At 34.5% G+C, this 11881-nt stretch overlaps 1 pseudogene; it reads left to right on the top strand.

Annotated features, from left to right (window-relative positions):
• The first annotated feature begins 7562 nt into the window (after positions 1-7562).
• On the top strand, positions 7563-8480 carry LOC149531069 (fatty acid elongase 3-like; annotated as a pseudogene).
• Positions 8481-11881: the final 3401 nt, after the last annotated feature.

Here is an 11881-nt window from a genome sequence, read left to right on the forward strand (position 1 = left end):
AAAAATTTATCTAAGAACTATGACTCAAAAATGCTCCTAGCTTGACACCATCCCTGGCAACAGTGCCAAAAATGGTTCACCTCATAATAGGTGAATCATAGTCATGCTCTAGGCCATGCTTAGGAAAAATATATTCAAACTAAGGACTATTTTTTCCACTATGAGGTGCATTTAATCTTGTCAACCCAAGGACATAGTCTTGAAATAGTTGGCACAGTATGTGCACTAGGTCTCTTAATGAGTCACTAAGCTTATGCTGTAAGAAAGTAAAATGCAAGGAAAAGAACTTACACTATTGTTGTAGGAAACTAACACACTTAACTCTATGAATACTGGAAATACAATGAAAGGATAACAAATATTCCAACTCAGTTCATCCACTATGATTGTTCTCACATATGCTGGAAGAACATTCACAAAGTGTGATGCTATAGGAAGGAACTTACAACTTCTACTTACAATACTAAAATTGCTTGGAAATAAATCTATTCTAACCTAATATAATCCACCTTCCAAGTGGGCCCCCTTGGTCGGCTTCACTAAACTACTAACACAAAATAGAAGCCAAAAACTATTTCATTACATTTTAGAAATTCATTACATAATACATAGAACTGTAAAAACATGACTCATTGTAAAAGTTAATAGTTTGCTCTCATAAACTCTTTCTTCTAACTAGCTAAACTAACACACTTGGATCGGTCCTTATATATAAGGGATCGATACTTATTCCATAATAGAAAATTAAATGACCTAGCTTTAAATCTGTAGGAGAGAAAGAAGGAGAATAACAACTCAAGGCAAGAAGAAGAAATAACGGCTTAAGGTGGGAATAATAAAATTTGAACATCCACTCACCATAGGAATAAATGTAGAGAATACAATAAGTCTTCATAGCTCCTCCACACTCCTTGTTGTGTCTTTTGGAACCATTACAACTTTCCTCCACCGTGACTACATTTTAGTGTTCTTTTCTCCTTAAATGCTATTGGCGCTCATCTTTGAATTCTTCCAATCACCTTTTAGTCTTCATTGCTAACAAGTTAGTTATAATAGATAGACATTTTTGCAAATAAATATTTATCAAATTAAATTCAAATATAAGAACACACATTTTGATAACTATATGAAATACTACATAATATATATAATACTAGCAAAAGAATGCATAGTATCTACCCATAGGTTTATCATAGGTTCGATAAACATAGGTCCACAAATGTTTTAACAAAGATAAAATAGAGTATCAACAAAGTGTTTTAAAAATATCATGAAATAAAGGCAATATTTGGCCTCATCACCTTTTGATAAAGATAGTCCTCCATTTGCATCTTCCATAACTAAAAGTTCTGCCCATTAAACTTGTCAACCCTTAGCTTACCCTCATCTACCATCGCTCTCACTCAACTATGAAATTCCCACTCAATTGTGAGACTTTTTCTGCAGAGGATAACTGAAAACACAACCTCACTCGGATACCACTTGTTAGGATTAAACCATGGACAAAAATAACAATTACATGCAAATATAAACAATATCAAAAAAGAATAGATCACACAAAAAAGAAAACAAGACATCAAGATTTAACATGGTTCACCCAATCCCTAGGCTATGCCCACCAAACAACAAGTCCAATATTATTACGATCTGGTGATTACAACCTTATTACAATCTATAATGCCTTACAACTCAATACCACTGCAAGAACCAATTTTCACATTACCTTCTAAAATAATCCCTAACCCTAAGCCCTTTTATACAAGTATTTTTAACACTTTAGGGTTATAATTAATAATTACATGTTGGCCTAAAATCTTGATAAAATAAGGTCCAAAAAAAATTTGGGGTGATGCCCTGAGCCCCAAAGAATTTATGAAATATGTACAGTACTTCCTTGATCAGTCACCACAAACTAACACTAGAAACATATACCATGTGTTCAAATGATTCGAAAGGGGTCATAGAGTACTCTAGGCTCCCTTTCAATCTATTTTATGACATCATATGTTCTTAGGGGTACTAGGACCCCTAGGGACAAACATGATGTGTTTGAATGGATTAAAAGGGGTCATAGGGTACATTATGACCCCTCTTGACCTTTTATATGACAACATATGTTCTTAGGGGTCCTAGGACCCCTAGGGACATATATCATGTGTTTGAATAGGTCAAATGGGATCATAGGGGGCCCTATGACCCCTTTTGGCTTATTAAATGAGAACATATATTCCTAAGGGTCGTAGACTCATAAGAACATATATCATGTGTTCAAATGAGTCAAAAGGGATCAAAGTGTACCCTATAACTCATTTCGACTTATTATATGACAACATATGTTCTTAGGGCTCCTAGGACCCCTAGGAACATACAACATGTGTTTGAATGGGTTGAATCAGGTTATAAGGTGCCCTATGACCCCTTTTGACCCATTAAATGAGAATATATGTTTCTAGGGGTCCTAGGACCCCTAGGGACATATATCATGTGTGTAAATGAGTCGAAAAGGGTCGTAGAGTACCCTAGGACCCCTTTCAACCCATTATATGACAATGCATGTTCTTAGGGGTACTAGGACTCCTAGGGACATACATCATGTGTTTGAATGGATCTAAAGGGGTCATATGGTAAGCTTTGACCCATCTCGATGCATTATATGACAGGACATACATTATGTGTTTGAATGGATCGAATGGGGTCATAGGCTTCTCTATGACCCCTTTTGATCCATTAAATGAGAACATATGTTCCTAGGGGTCCTACGAAGATATTTTATGAGTTCAAATGAGTTAAAAGGGGTTATAGAGTACCCTATGACATACATTATGTATTTGAATGGGTCAAAAGAGGTCATATGGTACCCTATGACCTGTTTTGACCCATTAAATAATAACATGTGTTCCTAGGGGTCATAGGACATCGAGGAACATATATCATGTGTTTAAATGAGTCGAAAGGGGTTAGAGAGTACCATATTACCCCTTTCAACCCATTATATGACAAAATATGTTCATAGATGTACTAGGACCCCTAGGGACATACATCATTTGTTTGAATGGATTCAAAGGGGTCATAAGGTACCCTAAGATCCCTTTCAACCCATTATATGACAACGTATGTTCCTATGGGTACTAGGACCCCTAAGGACATACATCATGTATTTGAATGGATCAAAATGGATCATAGGGTACATTGTGACCCCTCTTGACCCATTATATGACAACATATGCTCCTAGGGGTCCTGGGATCCCTAAGGAGATACATCATGTGTTTGAATGGGTCGAATGCAGTCATAGGGTTCCCTATGAACCATTTTGACCCATAAAATGATATCATGTGTTTGAATGAGTTGTAAGGGGTCATAGAATACCCTATGACCCCTTCCAATGCGTTATGTGTCAACATATATTCCTAGGGGTACTAGGACCCCTAATGACATATATCATGTGTCTGAATTGGTCTAATGGGTTCATAGGGTGCCCTAGACCCCTTTTGACCCATTAAATGAGAACATATGTTCCTAGGGGTCTTAGGACCCCTTTAAACATATATCATGTGTTTGAATCAATCAAAAAGGGTCATAGATTACTTTATGACCCCTTTCAACACATTATATGACAACATATGTTTAGGACCCCTAGGGACATAAATTATATCTTTGAATGGGTTGAATGGGGTCATAAAGTTCCCTATGACTGTTTTGACCCATTAAACAAGAACATACATTACTAGGGGTCGTAGGAACATATATTATGTGTTCAAATGAGTTGAAAGGGGTAATAGACTACCCTATGACCCCTAAGCACATTTTATATCATCGAATGGGTTAAAGGGGTCATAGGGTATTATAGGACCCCTTTTGAGCCTTTAGATCACATCATTTATGTGGTTATGGGTCCTAGAACCCATAAGCACACATATTGTGATTGAATGGGTCAAAGAGTGTCAAAGGGTACCCTATGAACCCTTTTGATCCTTTGGAACCATTATATATATGGTACTTAAGGGTCCTGAAGCCTTTAAGAAAAATAAGGATCCTAATAAAGGGCTCATACTATTATAAATAAAATTGAAAAAACATAATCTTTAATCTTCAAAAAAAAAAAAATAATAATAATTTTTAATTTTTTTTGGAAAATCAGGTATCCGATTTGAGAATAGGTATTTGATTTGAGAATGAGTATCCGATTTGGGAATGGGTACCCGATATTATTGGGTATCCGATTAGCCTTGGTTTTGCTTTGGATGCCAACCCTTCATGGTCAACACCAAAAATGTCCCAAAAATGTGTTTTTGGCTTGATATTATCTGTTTCTGACTTTGACCATGTAGTTGACAACTTTTTTTCACCCAAATTTGATGAAACAAAAAGGGAATCTTGAGAATGTTCTCAACTTTCCATTGATATGATGTCTATTAAATTATGAGTTTAGTAAGTAATTATTACTTTTTTTCTAATGGAGTTAGCTACGAAGTGTTGATTGACATACTGACTGCAAAATAACTATAACTTTCAAAGTGTATAAGATTTTTAAAATCCAAAAGATGCATCACATTCTATGCTTTGACTACTATAAGGGGAAAAAAAAGAAAAAAAAGATTTTTTTTTTTTTAATCAGTTAAGGTGATCAGGCAGGGTTTTTTATATTCTTAAAATGATATAGTAGAAAATTCATAATTAATTATTTATTTGGAATAAAAATACCCAAAACAATGTGTCATATCTAGACAGAGAGTACTTCTTATATATCTAGAATCTTATTAAAAAATATTATCATTTGATTTTGGTTAAGGTGGCTACACGTATACCTACTTCTTATTTTTATCTTGAAACTTTTGTACTACTGCATTAAAATCCAAAATTTTGACCAAACAATTTTATTTTTCTTTAGATAAGGCCTAGTATTTTAGAAACTACATTCAATTTCCTACAAATCCTTTTCTTACAACTTTTGGATGTAAAGTCTATAACTACTTTAAAATTACGTGTCAAGTTGACATAACCCTAATTTGCTAGTTTTTCACTACCACTTAAGGGCATAGTTTGGTTGACCATGATCATGCACATACCTTAGGATTTTAGCAAGCACTGACAATGGAGAATGAGTGTTTGGTGCATTGTGGACTAGGGTTTAACACCATCATTTATACTATATATGCATTTGTTCTTGGTATGGGGTAGCCTAGAGGGGGGTTATTTTGGTGCAGTTGGGAGTTGTGATCTTTTTATTCTTTCATTTGTTTTGATAAGTGTGTGGGTGGGGTGGAGGCCCTATTTCACCTGGCTAGAAAGGGGTGGCATCCTATTTGTAGGAGCTATGTAGAGTGGATACACATACACACACAAGCCTTAAATATCTTTTGATTTTTCTTGTGTGTGTGTGATTTTATTGTATATAATGAATATCAATATTCTTGATAGTGACATTATTTAAAAATAAATAAAACCATTTCACTTAGATTTGAATCTAACTTTGACCTCTTAAATAAAAGAGTGAAAAAATTAGTCCAATAACAAAAAAGAATGTTGAGAAGAAAGAACCTTAACATCCTAGTGTTCCCACAAGTAGTAATTGAGTGATTAGATGATTCATAGTGGACCCTTACTTGATAGGAAAAAATCCTCCAACCATAACCACCAATTATAACATATACATCCATGATGATCCAAAAGAAAGTTGTCGTTTCTCAACCTAGATGGAACCTAAAGCATGCATCTCATCATGAATATATTTTTGGAGTACAAAAATATGAATCAAGTTAGGAATATGTGATAGATTGGGTGTTAAGGATAATCAATATACAACAAAATCAATCCTTGGAGGGTCTCAAAATAACTAAAAATAAATGGTATAATCTTAAAATATTTATTTAGTTGTATTAATGAAATGATAACTTATGTGATTAGGATTTTAGCGAGCACTGACAATGGAGAATGAGTGTTTGGTGCATTGTGGGCTAGGGTTTCACATCGTCATTTCTACTATTTATGCATTTGTTCCTAGTATGGGGTAGGGAGGTGGGTTATTTTGGTGCAGTGGGGAGTTGTGATCTTTTTTCTTTCTTTCATTTGTTTAGATAAGTGTGTGGGTGGGGTTGGGGGGCCTATTTCATCCAGCTAGAAAGGGGTTGCATGCTATCTATAGGAGCTATGTAGAGTGGATACAAATATGAACACAAGCCTTAAATATCTCTTGACTATCCGTGTGTGTGTGTGTGTGTGTACGCGTGTGTGTGTGCGTGCGTGCGTGCGTGCATGTATATTGTTGTACATAATGAATATCAATCTTCTTGATAGTGACATTATTTAAAAATAAATAAAACCATTTCACTTAGACTTAAATATACAATTATCAAACTTTGACCTCTTAAATAAAAGAGTAAAAAATTAAAACATGGTTGAATACTTTTATTTGAGTTTGCAAGATATATTATTCAATTTTTAGTCATGAAGTCATCTTCTGGGAGAGATAGGACTGACAATAACCAATAACTAATTAGGTGTCTCTTAATGGTCTAACCATCCATCATGTTTTGGGATTCTTGATTCTAACAAACTCATCCTTCTACAATTTGCAAGTTGTTTTAAATATTATCTTCTTATTTACATTAAAATTCACTCACTCTTGTGAAAATTGTATTGTATGCCTCAAATTCAGGTACATAATATAAATCTTTGGTCTTACATAACATTCATGTGTAGGTTTTGAAAACAAAATTCAAAATTATGATAACAATTGTTATTGTAGCTCTACACCAATACAAACAACAAATTTGAGAAAAGTACAAATAAATTGTTTAAAGAAACAGAAAATTCAATGACAAAATCTAAGTTAGACAAGAAACAGAAAGCATCTGATTGAGTTAAAAATACAGTTTTGAGAATACAAAAAAAATGAAGATGAAAACATAGAAAGTTTCTTTATGCAAAATGAGATTTAAAAAAAAAATGCACGTTTGTTATCTCATCCTCACATATGATATTAAAGGCTTGATTTTTTAAATTGCAAGCATGTTTTCTTTGCCTTCATAAAGACTAAAATGTGATTGTTGCAACTAAGAATAAAATCTTATAGTCAAAACTAAGGTTTTTTAAAACTGAAATTCAAGGAAATTGTATTGCATTAAAGAAATAAAAGATTTCGATGGAACTATTAAATTATCTTTAAATATCTTTTGTAAATAAAATATACTTAACAAAGCGTGGACCGCCAAATAAAATATACTTTAACAGAAGCGTAAACCATCAAATTTAGGACACACAGAACTCACAATTCACAACCAGAAACCGTGCACAACAAAATATCATATGAAAATAAAGAGTTTCTTTGCTTATTCTTTGAACGCAGCAGAAAGCGCAAGTATTCAAAGGAGATGAAAGCTGTGGGCATCAACTAGTCAACACGGAAAGTCTCAACTCAAAGCAAAATGTGTGGTCAATTTCACATTTCAAACGAGACGGTAGGCATGGCTTTTCCATTTGGTACCCTTTAAAACCTCTGACACCTCTGATATTCCTATTTTCATACCCTATTGACACTCATACACTTAAGAAAAATTGAAATTGTGTGGGACCTTCATCTCTGCTCTGCTATCCCAAGAAAATGTCAGGAATCAGATCCTCGTCGGGTCCTTCTCCATTGGAACAAATTGAGGGCAATCTGAGGTACTGGTTTGCTCAGCACCCAACAATTTCCCACTTCAGATGGGACCATAACATCTTGGGATCCTCCCTTGTTTTTCTTCCCTTCTCCATTCTCCTCTACCCCTTTCTTCTTCTCTTCCTCAATCTGGCCATGAAATTCAGGATCAAACCCATGCAATCTATAATTCACTCATGCTAGTCATGTACGTGATCATTTTAGTTGGGTGTGTGGAAACAAAAATGGTGGAGATAAAGGAGATGAGATGGCTCAGGAGAAAGAACATTGCAGCAGAGCTAATTTTATGTTTTCCTCTTGGAACTCGCTCTGCAGGAAGAGTATTCTTCTGGTCTTATGTTTCCTACCTCACCAAATACTATGAATTGCTGGACACATTCATCATGATTTTGGGGAAAAAGTCTATGAAATTTCCTTAGATATTGAGTAGCACGTTGCCCATATTTGTGGGTTTCTTCTGGTTGGAATTCTCCCAGTCTCTTCAGATTTTGTGCATCATGAGTAACACAGTTATGAATGTGATCTTGTACTCTGTTTTCTTCATTGGGGGTAGCAGTAGCAGGGGATTGAATTGTTCTCCCCGTTGTACGAGGATTGCACGATATTGCAGAATGATTGAGAATGATTCAGCGAGTGTGTGGGTTGTGTGGATGTAATGGAATGGTGAGCTGCCTCTTCAATTCCCTCTGCAGTGCCATCATGTTTCTTCTTTTTATCAGACTTAAGAAACAGGGCCAAAAAACCCATCAAGATCTGCCAAAGAAGAGTGATCAACAGTCGTGGAATCGTAAGACATGTCTTTGAATTTGAGAAAAATAAAGGAGCCGCCTTTGTGATTTTCTCGCCCTCGATTCGAGGATGAGTACTGGAAAAAAGAGATTGAAATGTGAGAAGAACACGCAACGATTTATCAGATCATTTTTTTTTCAGAAAGTTCATCTAAGATTTCTTGTAAACATATTTCTGATCTTATCTGATCTGAAGGAGGGTTGAAATTTTGAAGAGTGTCTCTATTGAATGACACAATTTTCATTACACTTGGTCAGAGATGTTGCTGAATATAGATGGTAGCTTTCTCTGGTCTGTGGCATGTTTTTCCCATTTGCTTGAGCTTTAAGTTCAAAATGGAGATGAAAATGGAGATAAATTAAGGCTTTAGATAAAATGGAGCTCCAAAAAATAAAATCGAACACTCAAATTTGGTTTTCAATCTGTTAGATAACTTAATTGAAGATAAATGTGAATGTTTACGATGAGGCCTTCGCTGGTACCTGCCAATTTTGCTTAACTTTGTTGAAATGTAACCATATAGTTATTTTTCAACCTGCTAGGTAACTCAATTGAAGATAAATGTGAATGTTTACAAGAAGGCCTTTGCTGATAACTACCAATTTCGCACAACTTTTCTGAAATGTAACCACAAAGAAGATATCTTTTTTCCATTTTTCTATTTTATGATGAATGTAGTTTATCATTTTTATGATCTTAATTAGATGGGTTAAGATAAATGTAACCTTATGTAAATTGAAGATAAATGTAACCAAATGGCTATTTTCCAACCTGCTAGGTAACTCAATTGAAGATAAATGTGAATGTTCACAAGGAGGCCTTTGCTAGTACCTACCAATTTTGCACAACTTTGCTGAAATGTAACCACCAAGAAGATATATTTTTTCTATTTTATGATCTTGTGGATGTCGAGTGTCAATATTTCATGGAGCCTTCATTTGCCCAGTTAAATGTAACCAAGTTAAGTGTTAGTATTTTATGAGTTAAATGTAACCAAGTTGAAAAATAGCCATCTGATTACATTTATCAGTTAGAATTGGTGAAGGTGTGCCTAAAAAATTTGAGGAGAAGCCAAATACAAGAAACCAAATTTTCCTTCATAAGGCATATAAAATAAATACCAACTCTCACAAAAATTCTCTCTTTATCACCCCCAAAGTGCATAACAATGTATTGGCACATGCAACCCATAATACATGCTTGTCCATCTTCTTTCTAGGGAAGAGACTCTGAACTCAGGGGAAAGGCCCAACTAACCCCTTCACCCAAAGGCCATTTCTTCCCTCCCAAGGGTGAGTGACGTCCTTCCATGCCCATAACATCATATTCTCAAAATTCAAGAGAAAAAAAAAAAAAAAAAAAATCATCCACACCCAACAATACAACATGGAAAACAAGAAATACACATATGCGATCAGTAGAAAAATTATAATTCCTAAAACATGGATAAAGCTCCAAAATTTCTCCAAGCTATGGTAAATGAACTGATTTGAGAAGAGTTCTATATCCTTCCTTGATCACATCTCCAAAAAAAGAAAAAATTCTAAAACTGGAGAGTGGGTGAATGAAAACTCTATTAAAAAATTTCCCTTTAATAAGAAAATAAACTCCTTTTTTCTCCATCATGAAAAAGAAAAATCACTTTAACTACACGAGTGCTTATCTCAATAATCACTATCACTTCTTGTTCTTCTTCCTCAACTAGTTATGCTTCTACAAAAAATGATTCTACACTAATAGGTGTTGCAGGAGTAGGTGCTTTTGATGGTGGAGAACTGGGTCCTAGTAATAGTGGTTGAAGTAACAAAATATTACTCTGTCTGGATGCCTTCATTTCAATTGATGTTTTCTTAGCCTCAACGAATTCTTCCTTAGTCATCCCTATATCTTTCAACATTTTATTTAAAATACTCTCAACTTTCTTCTTAGATGCTTAGGACATTTTCAATTGTTGAGCTTCAGCTAGTCTGTCTTCATCTATACCCCATTTCTCACTTTCATCATCCATATCATATTTCAAGAGTTCCTCTACATATCACTCAATTTCCTATTCAATCACTTCATAACCTAAGGGATCCACACACAACTCTTGTATCAACTACTTCCATACATTTTTTGTTAGTTTCCATCGTAAAGCATATTGTTTCCTTATAGTTCTCTACAATTCTTCCGGGTATCCTTACTCTCTTCTTCATCTTAGTTTGGAATGTTCATATCAATATTTTTATAATGCCAATCATGTGATCTTTAGAATTTTTCTTATAATAGTATCTTATTAATTCCATTGAACATTTATTTGATTTCCATTTAGATTATGGCATATTTTGGAATCTCTTCATGACATAAAATAATAGATATGTTATCAAAGACCCAATTCTAAATGTTGCATACTTGTTCTTGTTCATTCTTTCCAAGTTGTCAAAATGTTGTTTCTTCAAAATATCACAAAATCTCAACTTCTAATTCATCAATACACATCTTATAAGTTATATTTATGAAGCTTGCAGAGACTTTATCTTCCTTAGAGATAAAGTCTCTAAGGAAGATAAAGTCTTTATATCTGTGGATGTCGAGTGTCAATATTTTATGATGAATGCAGTTTATCAATTTTGTGATCTTAAATAAAAGGGTTAAGATAAATGTAACCCTCTATAACTCAATTGAAGATAAATGTAACCAGATGACTATTTTTCAACCTGCTAGGTAACTCAATTGAAGATAAATGTGAATGTTCACAAGGAGGCCTTTGTTGGTACCTACCAATTTTGCACAACTTTGCTGAAATGTAACCACAAGGAAGTTTTTTTTTTTTTTCTATTTTTCTATTTTAAGATGTTATGGATGTCGAGTGTCAGTATTTCATGGAGCCTTCATTTGCCTAGTTTATGTCTGATTCCAGTTTGGGCCGACCTTGCACATATTTAATTTTTTATTAGTATTTGATATTTGATGTGAGTTGACTTGTGGTTGTTCATGCATTTAATGTAGGATTTAATTTTTTGATAGGCCAACCTGTGGTCGCACAAGTATTTAAGGGGGTCTAGGATTGAGTTTTAGAAGACATATAGAACTTGGAGGGGGTAAGAAATAGAATGTAAAGTTGGATTGTCAAAGATTGTAATTAGATTTTATTTGGCCGCAACCCACAAGGCCTTACAACTGGGCATTAATGTTGATTATTTCTTGAATCAATAAATAATACTCTCTCTCTCTCTCTCTCTCTCTCTCTCTCTCTCTCTCTCTCTCTCTCTCTCTCTCTCTCTCTATGGTGTTGTCCTCTTCATATTTTTGCTTCCATTGTGTTGACTCTTGCAAGGTGGATTAGATAGTCTGTCATTGGCCCTAGTTCTTCATCCCTCCCTACATCAAGGACCTGCATCAAAACCCACCTCTTTGACATAGTATATGTCAATGATCAGAACAACATTGTCATG

This window comes from Cupressus sempervirens, chromosome 11 (genome assembly GCF_028749045.1).
Source record: "Cupressus sempervirens isolate cs-2001-9-10 chromosome 11, ASM2874904v1, whole genome shotgun sequence".
Taxonomy (NCBI): Eukaryota; Viridiplantae; Streptophyta; class Pinopsida; order Cupressales; family Cupressaceae; genus Cupressus; species Cupressus sempervirens.